Source organism: Filicampus tigris, chromosome 3 (assembly GCF_054856515.1).
Source record: "Filicampus tigris isolate MCC_2025a chromosome 3, RoL_Ftig_1.0, whole genome shotgun sequence".
Taxonomy (NCBI): domain Eukaryota; kingdom Metazoa; phylum Chordata; class Actinopteri; order Syngnathiformes; family Syngnathidae; genus Filicampus; species Filicampus tigris.
Window position 1 is genome coordinate 29836389 of NC_141219.1, and position 9361 is coordinate 29845749.

The 9361-nt window shown below is 39.9% G+C and overlaps 1 protein-coding gene across 1 annotated transcript in view; it reads right to left on the reverse strand.

Moving 5' to 3' along the window:
* The window catches only part of txlng (taxilin gamma), a 40945-nt gene extending 37019 nt beyond the window's left edge, over positions 1–3926 (reverse strand). The window contains exon 1 of the mRNA XM_086025395.1: positions 3784–3926. The gene's annotated coding sequence lies outside the window, so the exon portion shown is untranslated. The remainder of the gene's footprint in view (positions 1–3783) is intronic.
* Positions 3927–9361: the final 5435 nt, after the last annotated feature.

Genomic DNA, 9361 nt, shown 5'->3' on the forward strand with positions numbered 1-9361 from the left:
TAATCGCTTCACTGTATAAATGTCCTGACACGCTGGATCACATTTACTTCCGCAAACACAGGAGTGACGTCGTCTCGCATGCAGGTCACTTTCCGGTCTTTCACAAGACCGAGGTCGCATTTAAAATGTAATATGAACGCTAAAACAATATGAATTGAGCATTACGACCTGCAGTGTGAACCTAGCCAAAGAGACTGGATGTTTTTTTTTCCACACGTCACCGTCGCTGTTAATCTGTGACTGCATGCGCGCCCATCTCACAGCCGCTGTGAAAAGCCAAGTGAAGCAAATGAACTCCGAGTTTGCCATTATTCCCAGAGGCTTAACAAAGGCACTCCAACCACTGGACATCGGTGTAAATAGGGCGTTCAAAGTTAAGTTGCGAGCGGTGTGGGAGTGATGGATGATGAACGGCGAACACAGCTTCACAAAGACTGGGAGGCAGCGCCAGGCAAGTTACGCCACAATTTGTGAATGGATTGTGGATGCTTGGGCTAAAGTGTCTGCTTGCATTGTTGTGCGCACTTTCGCAAAAGCTGGCATCGTTTCTAAGGAGCCGCAGGGCAACGAGACTGACTCGGACAATGATGAAAGCGAACCTGGCGTGTTTAATGGAGTTTGCCCAGCTGTTCGACTTTGATGGATTTATGGATGACAGTTAATCACTGACAATTACGTGAGTACATTGTCAAATGTTTCAATAAAGAACAACTGAACTCAGTTTTGCTCTCTCTACCTTTTTAAAAATACGTTAGCATACTTGCTAGCATATGTTTTAGCGTGTATGCATGCTACCGTGTGTTTTGAGCTATCGTTTTTTTTTTAATCATGCCTTCGCCCAATAATACGGTGTGGTGCGCCTTATGTATGTGTTAAATACAGAAATGGCGCCCGTAACTGAGACTGCGCCTTTTAGTACGGTGCACCTTTTGGTCGTGAAAATACGGTAGTAGAAGAAAATTTTATGCATCTGCTTTTTTTCCGGGTGAGGGGATTTCCGTTTGACAGAGGTCCGTAGGTGGGAATATTTACTGTATTACAAGACGCAAACTACACACAGCAGTTAGCAGCACAGAAATGTTTGTCTGTTTGTTATTGCCGTCCGCCTCCACAGCGTGCAGAGGGGAAGGGCAGGGGGCGCAACACTGCAAGCAGGCTGGTCTCATGGCTGTAGGCTGCGATGCATGAGTTGCGGGTGAACAGATTTTTTGATCAGCAATAAAAGGCTTTGATCGAACATGCCGATCACATAATTTTTCACGAAAATCGGCCGATCATTATCGGTGCCCGATCTATCGGAGCATTCCTAATTTATTTATATATATATATATATATATATATATATATATATATATATATATATATATATATATTACAAATATAGTTGGAAATTCAATTATTTAATTACATAATTAAATAAAGGCGAGAGTACTTTGACTTCAAAGTTAAATTTGTTCTGTGACGACACTAGTCACTCAAACCGCTCAAATCCAAAATTATTTCCCAACTGAAATCAATGAAACTGCTTTTCATCCGTCACAGCACACCCTGAAAACACAGACAAAAATACATATACATATAAACGGCCTTTAATATAACCTTTACTTCAAGTGCATTTCTGCAATGGGGGAAAAAAAACCACCACATTTAGAAAAAAAAAGTATTTTACATCAAATCATGTGTGCCACAATCATTCGGACCCCTGATAATAAATTTGCGGTGAAAAACGCCCTTTTTCACTTAATCTTCTCCTGTAATTAGGCTTGGGCATAGAGAATCGAGTGGACCAGGGACTATCATTCTGGTTCTCCTACAATCGTTCAGATTTTAAAATGTTGATGCAGAATTTCGATGCTTAGTTCGCCGCGTAAATATGAATGAAGAAGGACCAATAGGAAATGTGTGTGCACGGTGCGCAGCCCTTCTCGCAGCCGGAGCCGCGGCGCAAGCACACAGCATTTATTGTTATGGCAGCGCGTCAAGGACATACGTCATATCCTCCCAGCGTCATGGCAGCCAATCATATTGCAATAGGGCGGATCCAGCCGCGGATAATGTTTTTTTCTGCTTTGTTTGGATTCGCTAGCGGCAGTATCAGAAACCATCGTTACTGAGCCTTATATGTCCAATGCAAGATCTGGGGTTAATAAAACTGATATTGGAATAAGAACTGTCTGGAAATCACTGCGTTCAGTTTTGTTTCTAAAAGGAACTCGGTTTAATCTGACAATAATCAATGCTAGCCTATAGCTAACCGACCTCCATCGCAAAAAAACTGAGAGGCATATAAATGTCAACAGACGTGTGTTTTAATTCCTACACTAATACCTGATTTAGGTGTACCGTAAATCCCCGCAAATTAAAGATAAGTCTCCAATTAAAGCACATCTTGGCTGTTTCATTTGAAATCCAGTGTGGTGGTGTTTACAGTCAAACACAGAGCTGGGCATTTTTAAAAAAAATTGAGAGTCCGTTATTCATCATCCGTCTGCGGCGTGGGTAGTACCCTTCCGTCGTCTGTCATTCACCTTTTTTTTTCCGGGGAGAAAAATATCTAAATGGAAAAATATTCCATCTGTGAATTCTGACTAAACTTTCTCGCGATCACATATTTAATTATTTGAGCTTTTATTTGGGATAATCATTAAAGTTCAGTGTTTGCCTGAAAAAGCGATCTTGTCTCAGATTAGTACTGACACAGTGTGAAATTTAGGCATGTATACAGTATGCTTGGTAGGCCGCAGGGAAATTTTGACAGACAATTGAGCACTCGCCAATTTGGCGAGCATGGGAAATTGTTGGCGAGGTGGCCAATGGGAAGTGTGAATCTTAAAAAAAAAACAATCACGTAAAGCATAGTTACAAACACTGTTATGATTCTTTGTTGGTGTGAATAACCGAAAAAGTGCTGTTGGATTTTTACAGTGAAGAAAAACATTTGTTGGCAAATGTTACACTCAAGTTTATACATCACTTCCATTTGGTTTTAATTAAAGATAACAGAAATATATGTATCTTGTTTATTTTTGTCTTTTTTTTTTTAAATCAATCAAATCTGGACGGGGCACGAGATATATTTTAAGGAAACAACCCCGAGGTAGCTTGTCAGATGAGCCATAATGATACGATTGCAAAATTAAAGTTTAGAACTTTATGATGCCTAATTTGATTTGTAAATCTGACAGCCCCTTACAGAACTGTAATACAAATGTGTCATCTGAGTAGCTCAGTTTCATTTTAACCAGGTACAAGAAATTAATTGTATTCTGTAGCTAATAGTTTAACCTATATGTTGACAAGCCTTTTTCTAAACAGTGACGTATCTGAATGTGCTTACACGAACTTAATATATTAGATTTACTTAGGTTTTTAAAATCTTATAGGGGTTCTGGTGAGACGAAAGACTGTCGCGACACAATAAATGTCTTGTTAGCTAGACGAACACCGAGCAACCCGTATAATTCCTACTTACTCTGATAAATACAATCAAAGGGTAGCACTCTGACGTGAAACTGGCATTTTATTTGACGACCGTCACTGGTTAATAAACACATGTTATCTTAAATCGGCATTCAACCTTATCTTAACGTGAATTAGCTTTTGTTAGCGGTACCGATCCTATGCTAACAGCAAACACACAAAGTGAACTTCTGTAAATATCACGTGTCAGGGTCAGTTCAAGAGCAAATAAATCCTTTGCAAAGTGGCAGATAAAACGGTGTTAGCTGTCAGATATTTAAAATGTAAACGACAAAACTTAAAGCAAATATCTAGAGTATTTACCTGTTTCAATGTGGTGCCGGTGGTGTTACTGTTATCAAGCTAGCGCTGAAGGTAGGTGGGTGGGTGGTGGGAGAGTTAAAACTTCCGATTTAGAGCCTTTTCACAATAATGGTATACATATTCTTCGCCACCAAAGGCTGCGCACGCATTAAATTGATTCAAAGGGTGCGTCCCGGGTCCGTGTCTTGGTCCGTGTACCTTACGTTCATTCTACTGTATTTTAAATTGTGAAACGCCAATCAAAAAACAAATTTAGGGTTGTATTTTCAATTTTCATTTTTTGAAACAAAAATAGGATACCATTTTAACACCCCTTTTAAAAATAAACTACAAAATATGTGGAGTTTTATGGAAAGGGCTCGAATTTCCGTATTTCCAGTTTCAATATTAAATGTTCAATTTTTACGCTTCTCAGCCGTTGGTTCGCGCTGCAGGAAGCACAGGAAGTAGTGTAGTAGCCACTAGCTTCGCTTTCAGAGCGAGAAAAAGTTGGCTTGACATTCTGACGTTTGATATAGAGTTAGAGACCATCCACAAATTTCATGCGTGATGGTATCATAAATTGACATAACTTCTCCAAAATGACGTGTATAAAATACAACTTGAGGTGTAGTAGTTAGAGGTTTTGCTTTGTCACATACTACAGCAATCAGAATGAGAAAAACTGTTTCACTTGATTTTTGATGAATATTTGTGTCAGTTTAGCACTATACTCATCCTTGAATTGGCTCCAAAAGATCTATACAAGGAACGTTTGAGGTGTAGTAGTTAAATGCCTCCCTTTGTTCATCTACTACAGGAATCAGAATCACAAATGTTAATTAACCGATTTTTGGTTAATATTTTTGTCAATTTATGACACAAACAAACATAACATTTGTGGACTGTCCCTAACTCGTGAATATCCAACGTCAAGCCAACTTTTTCTCGCTGAGCTGGACCCCAATTGTAATAAAATGGTAGAAATGTTCGCATGCGAGAGATTTAGCGCGACCATTTCTCTTATTAAATATCCTTAGGGTTCGAGGGACACCATTGTGTTGGTAGCTGTACGTGCGGGCTCCACGAAATAGACGAGACTGAGACGGCTCCGAATTGTGAATGTCTTGCAATCGTTTATTTTACAACGTCAAAACAGTAACTCCCCTGGGCCACAATAGGGTTAGCGCATGCAATGAGTATCGACCATAACAACCATCTCGTCCAGACTTCAAATTCGTGCCAAACCGAATCTACTTCTGTAAAGCGCTGCCGTTAAAGACGGCTTCCGGATAAAGGACCTCTGGTCACTTTGTAATCGAGATTTTAAAATATCCCTGTAATTTCGCATTTTGGATTAACATATTTTGGATTCGTGCCCTGCGACTGGCTGGCGACCAGTTCGGGGTGTAGTCTGCCTTCGCCCGTTGACGGCTGGGATAGGCTCCAGCAACTCCCCGCGACCCTGTATAGGATAAGCGGTTTGGAAGATGACATGACATATTTTGGATTCTTCGCGTTTATCTGGGAATACAAAAAATAACAACAGGAAAACATTCCATAATCCAATTTAATGGCTATATTTTTATGCAAAGTGGCTCGTATTTTATTTTTTAAACCAGCTCCAATTATTGGAAAACGAAAAACACCCAGTTTTTTGTTTTCAGATTTGCGTACCAAAATCGGAAATAGAATGAACGGAAGGTACACGGACCAAGGACCGTGTCTCTTTTGGTCATTGGATATTATGTTTGGAAGCAGATATTAAAAATAGGAAAATCGATTCGTTATTTGATTTTCATTTTAAAATAGAAACACCAAAATTGAAATACAATTTGATTTTCCAGTTTGTTGGATGGAACGAGGAAGGAAAAGTGTTAAAACAGTTCAATTTTCGAATTTTAATTCTAAAACAAAATAGAATAAAGCACGAGACACAAATAAAAAATATGGCTCGTATATTTGTTTTAGATTCCCGGAAGTGACCAGGAAAAATTGTTGGCATCCTCTGTTAAATAGATAATAAAATGATGATGATGATGATGATAAGAGAAGTAGTAAAAAACTATATTACTTTAATGAATATTTAATAATGAAAATCAGAAATAGCTTGTGAATTGTGGTTGAACAGCTTTATTTAAAAATAATAATCATGAACTCATGAAACAGGCCTGGACAAAAATAATTGTACTCCGAGAAATTATTGCTCGCTTTGTCAGTTCTGTTGTCTAAAACGGTGACCGATCGTCACCAAAATGGAGATGCACATTACTACTCATGTCCACTTCAACCTGTGAAAATAAAAAAAGTGTTCTGCACAATAGTTTGGATTAATTGACATAAAACGTGATCTCATTATGATCACCTCCACAAAATCAAAAATACCGTGGCATTGCTCCTCCACTTTCACAAGCTGAAGCGGACATGAGTATGAATGCGCACACGAACCCCGACTGGTTATATTTCGGACATTTAGCGACGCTAAACTCGTGTCTCAGGAGGGAGAGAGACGGCGGCTTGCAGCAGCAGCAGGCAGATTGGAGCTTTACGTCCCCTTCTTCCCTCCCCGGCAAAAGGTAGGATAATGGGACGGCTAATAGCAACAACTAGCTTCAGGTCGTTAAAACAAAAGGCGTTAGCACAACAACATTAGCTCCTTACTGTCTGCCCAGCGTGTGGAGGTGAAGGTGAGCCTCTGTCTTCATGTAGCCTTGCAAGCAGTCACGTGCGGTGTCCCTGCTTTTTGCTTGCAACCGCCAACTTTTGCCTGAATGAAGCGGCGTGAGGTGTGACAAAAGCCCTCATCGAACAGTGAACAAAAAGTTCCAGCGAGGCTGACGGCACAGACGAGTGTGGCCGCATTGGAACGTGCCAGTTCGGCTGTTACCTTACAAATTGGACTGCACGTTCTAAGTCTAAAAACTGGGTCCATTCCTCATCCAAATGAATGTGCATGTCTACTCCTTCCCACTTCAGTCTCTGTAAATATCCTGACTGGTGTTTAATGCCTCGCCCGTTCTAACCGTGATCAGCAAAGAAGCAGTGTTCTTTTTTTTTTTTTTTTTAAGCAAAGAAGCAGTGTGCGCTGGTCCCAGCCTAAATCTATGTAGCTCTGCTCACTTCCACATTTCCTCATTCTCATATAAATCAGCCACGGAGAGGTTAATCCTTTTGATATGTTGAAGTGGGCATCAGTAGAGATGTCCACATAAATTTTGGTGCCAATTGATTGCAGTTTTTGGACGTTATAAGCAATAAAAGTACAATGATTTCCAATGGAGGGTTTGGAATCGGTTCCTCACGTGATTCCGGCCGAACACGGATATTACGCTAGGGGGTGCGGCCATTCTCCTCATTAACAAGGGGCGTTATTCATGGAGTTACTTATTTACTTATTTCTCCAAAATGAATGGATAAAAGAGAAAATGGCAACTCTTTTCATTTTCCTGATCAAAAAATATATAAAATGAACTTGTTAGTGAATACATGGCCATCCCGGCCCCACCGTCCCTTTAAGTAAAATCAATCAAGATCAGGAGTGTTATGAATACATCCATCCATCCATTATCTGTACCGCTTCTCCTCACAAGGGTCGCGGGGCGTGCTGGAGCCTATCCCAGCTGTCTTTGGGCAGCAGGCGGGGGACACCCTGAACTGGTTGCCAGCCAATCGCAGGGCACACAGAGACAAACATCCGCACTCACAATCACACCTAGGGGCAATTTAGAGTGTCCAATCAACTTACCATGCATGTTTTTGGAATGTGGGAGGAAACCGGAGTACCCGGAGAAAACCCACGCAGGCACGGGGAGAACATGCAAACTCCACACAGGGAGGCCGGAGCCGGGATCTAACCCACGACCTCTGATTATGAATACATTGTTGAGATTTATTTATCTATAGTTTTATGTTCATACATATAAATGTGCTTAAAGTTTAGATGCCTCACGTTACTCTAAGAAGCAATGTGTGTGTGTGTGTGTTATGCTGTGGATGGAGAATGTGAGGTGGACCACCTTCTCACATCAGGACTTCCTCAATTGTATGGTTAATTCAAAATAGAAGGAAAGCAGCTCCAGGCAATAGATCCACCAACTTCAATGGAGATCCAAACATTAGATGAGATTTTCATTTTTTTGGGGGCACAATATTAATATACCATCCATCCATCCATCTACACCGCTTATCCTCACATGGGTCGCGGGTGCTGGAGCCTATCCCAGCAGTCTTTGGGCAGTAGGCGGGGAGACCCTGAATTGGTTGCTAGCCAATCGCAGGGCACACAGAAACAAACAAACATCCGCACTCACAATCACACCTAGGGGCAATTTAGAGTGTCCAATCAACTTACCATGCATGTTTTTGGAATGTGGGAGGAAACCGGAGTACCCGGAGAAAACCCACGCAGGCACAGGGAGAACATGCAAACTCCACACAGGAAGGCCAGGGCCGGATTCGAACCCACGATCTCGTCACTGTAAGGCGGACGTGCTAACCAGTCGACCACATTAATACACCATGGACACAAAATCCTCATGTGTGACCATGAAATAGTCACATAATGGATGCACAAATTACTAATTTATGAGTTAAATTCACAAGAAGAACTTTGACATCTAGGTTAGCAAATCCCGCACACTGGAGACCTCAGTGTCTTTGAATAGTCTGTTCTCATCCTTAGCCTGTAAATAGCAGCTTTTTAAAAAATGTCTTTGTAGTTTATTACCAGCCTAAAAGAAAATGCAATATTACTTGTGTGTCAACATAGTCTTTGACCCCCCACATTTTATTTGAACAGGCCTGTTAATTTTTTCAAGATGAATCTGCTGAACCACAATTCAAAAGTAATGTCTGATTTTCAGTGGTTAATTTCAATTAACTTGTCATTATTATTATGATTATTATGATTTCTTTATTTCTTTAACAGAGTGGTACCAACCACTTTCTCCAAGTGCAGTTTGCGTTTGTGGAATTAGGCTGGAAATGAAGCATTAAAGTACATATCGGCATCTCCTGGTCAGTGTGAGAACTGCTGTCAGTGACAACTTCCGGGAATCCAAAACAAATATGTACCGTAGACAAGCCGTACAGTATTTCGATTTGTGTCTCGTCCTGTGTTCTATTTTAATTCTAGAACCAAAAATAAAACTGTTAATAGACTTTTCATTACTCGTTACAAAGAACAAACTAGAGAATCAAGCTGTATTTCAATTTTAGTCTTTCTAATTTAAAATGAAAATCAAATAACAAGTCATTTTTCTATTTTCAATATTTGCAGCATTTCTTCTATTGACCAGGAGATGACGACAACATGGCGCTTGAACCTGAAGACTAAGGTAATGCTCCATTTCTTTCCTATTTTCCACAAACGTTAACTACATGTCCAGAAAATTGTTGGTATCACTGTTAAAGAAATAAATAAAGACAATAACAATACAATAAATAAAATAAGAACATGTGTTTGAACAAATAAATACATAAATGAGGTTTATTTAAAATTACAATTTAAATAAAAAGAATTTAAAATTAATGAAAATTAACTAATGAAAATTAGAAATTGTTCCACTATTAATTTCAGTAATATGCCCCAAAAAGTTCA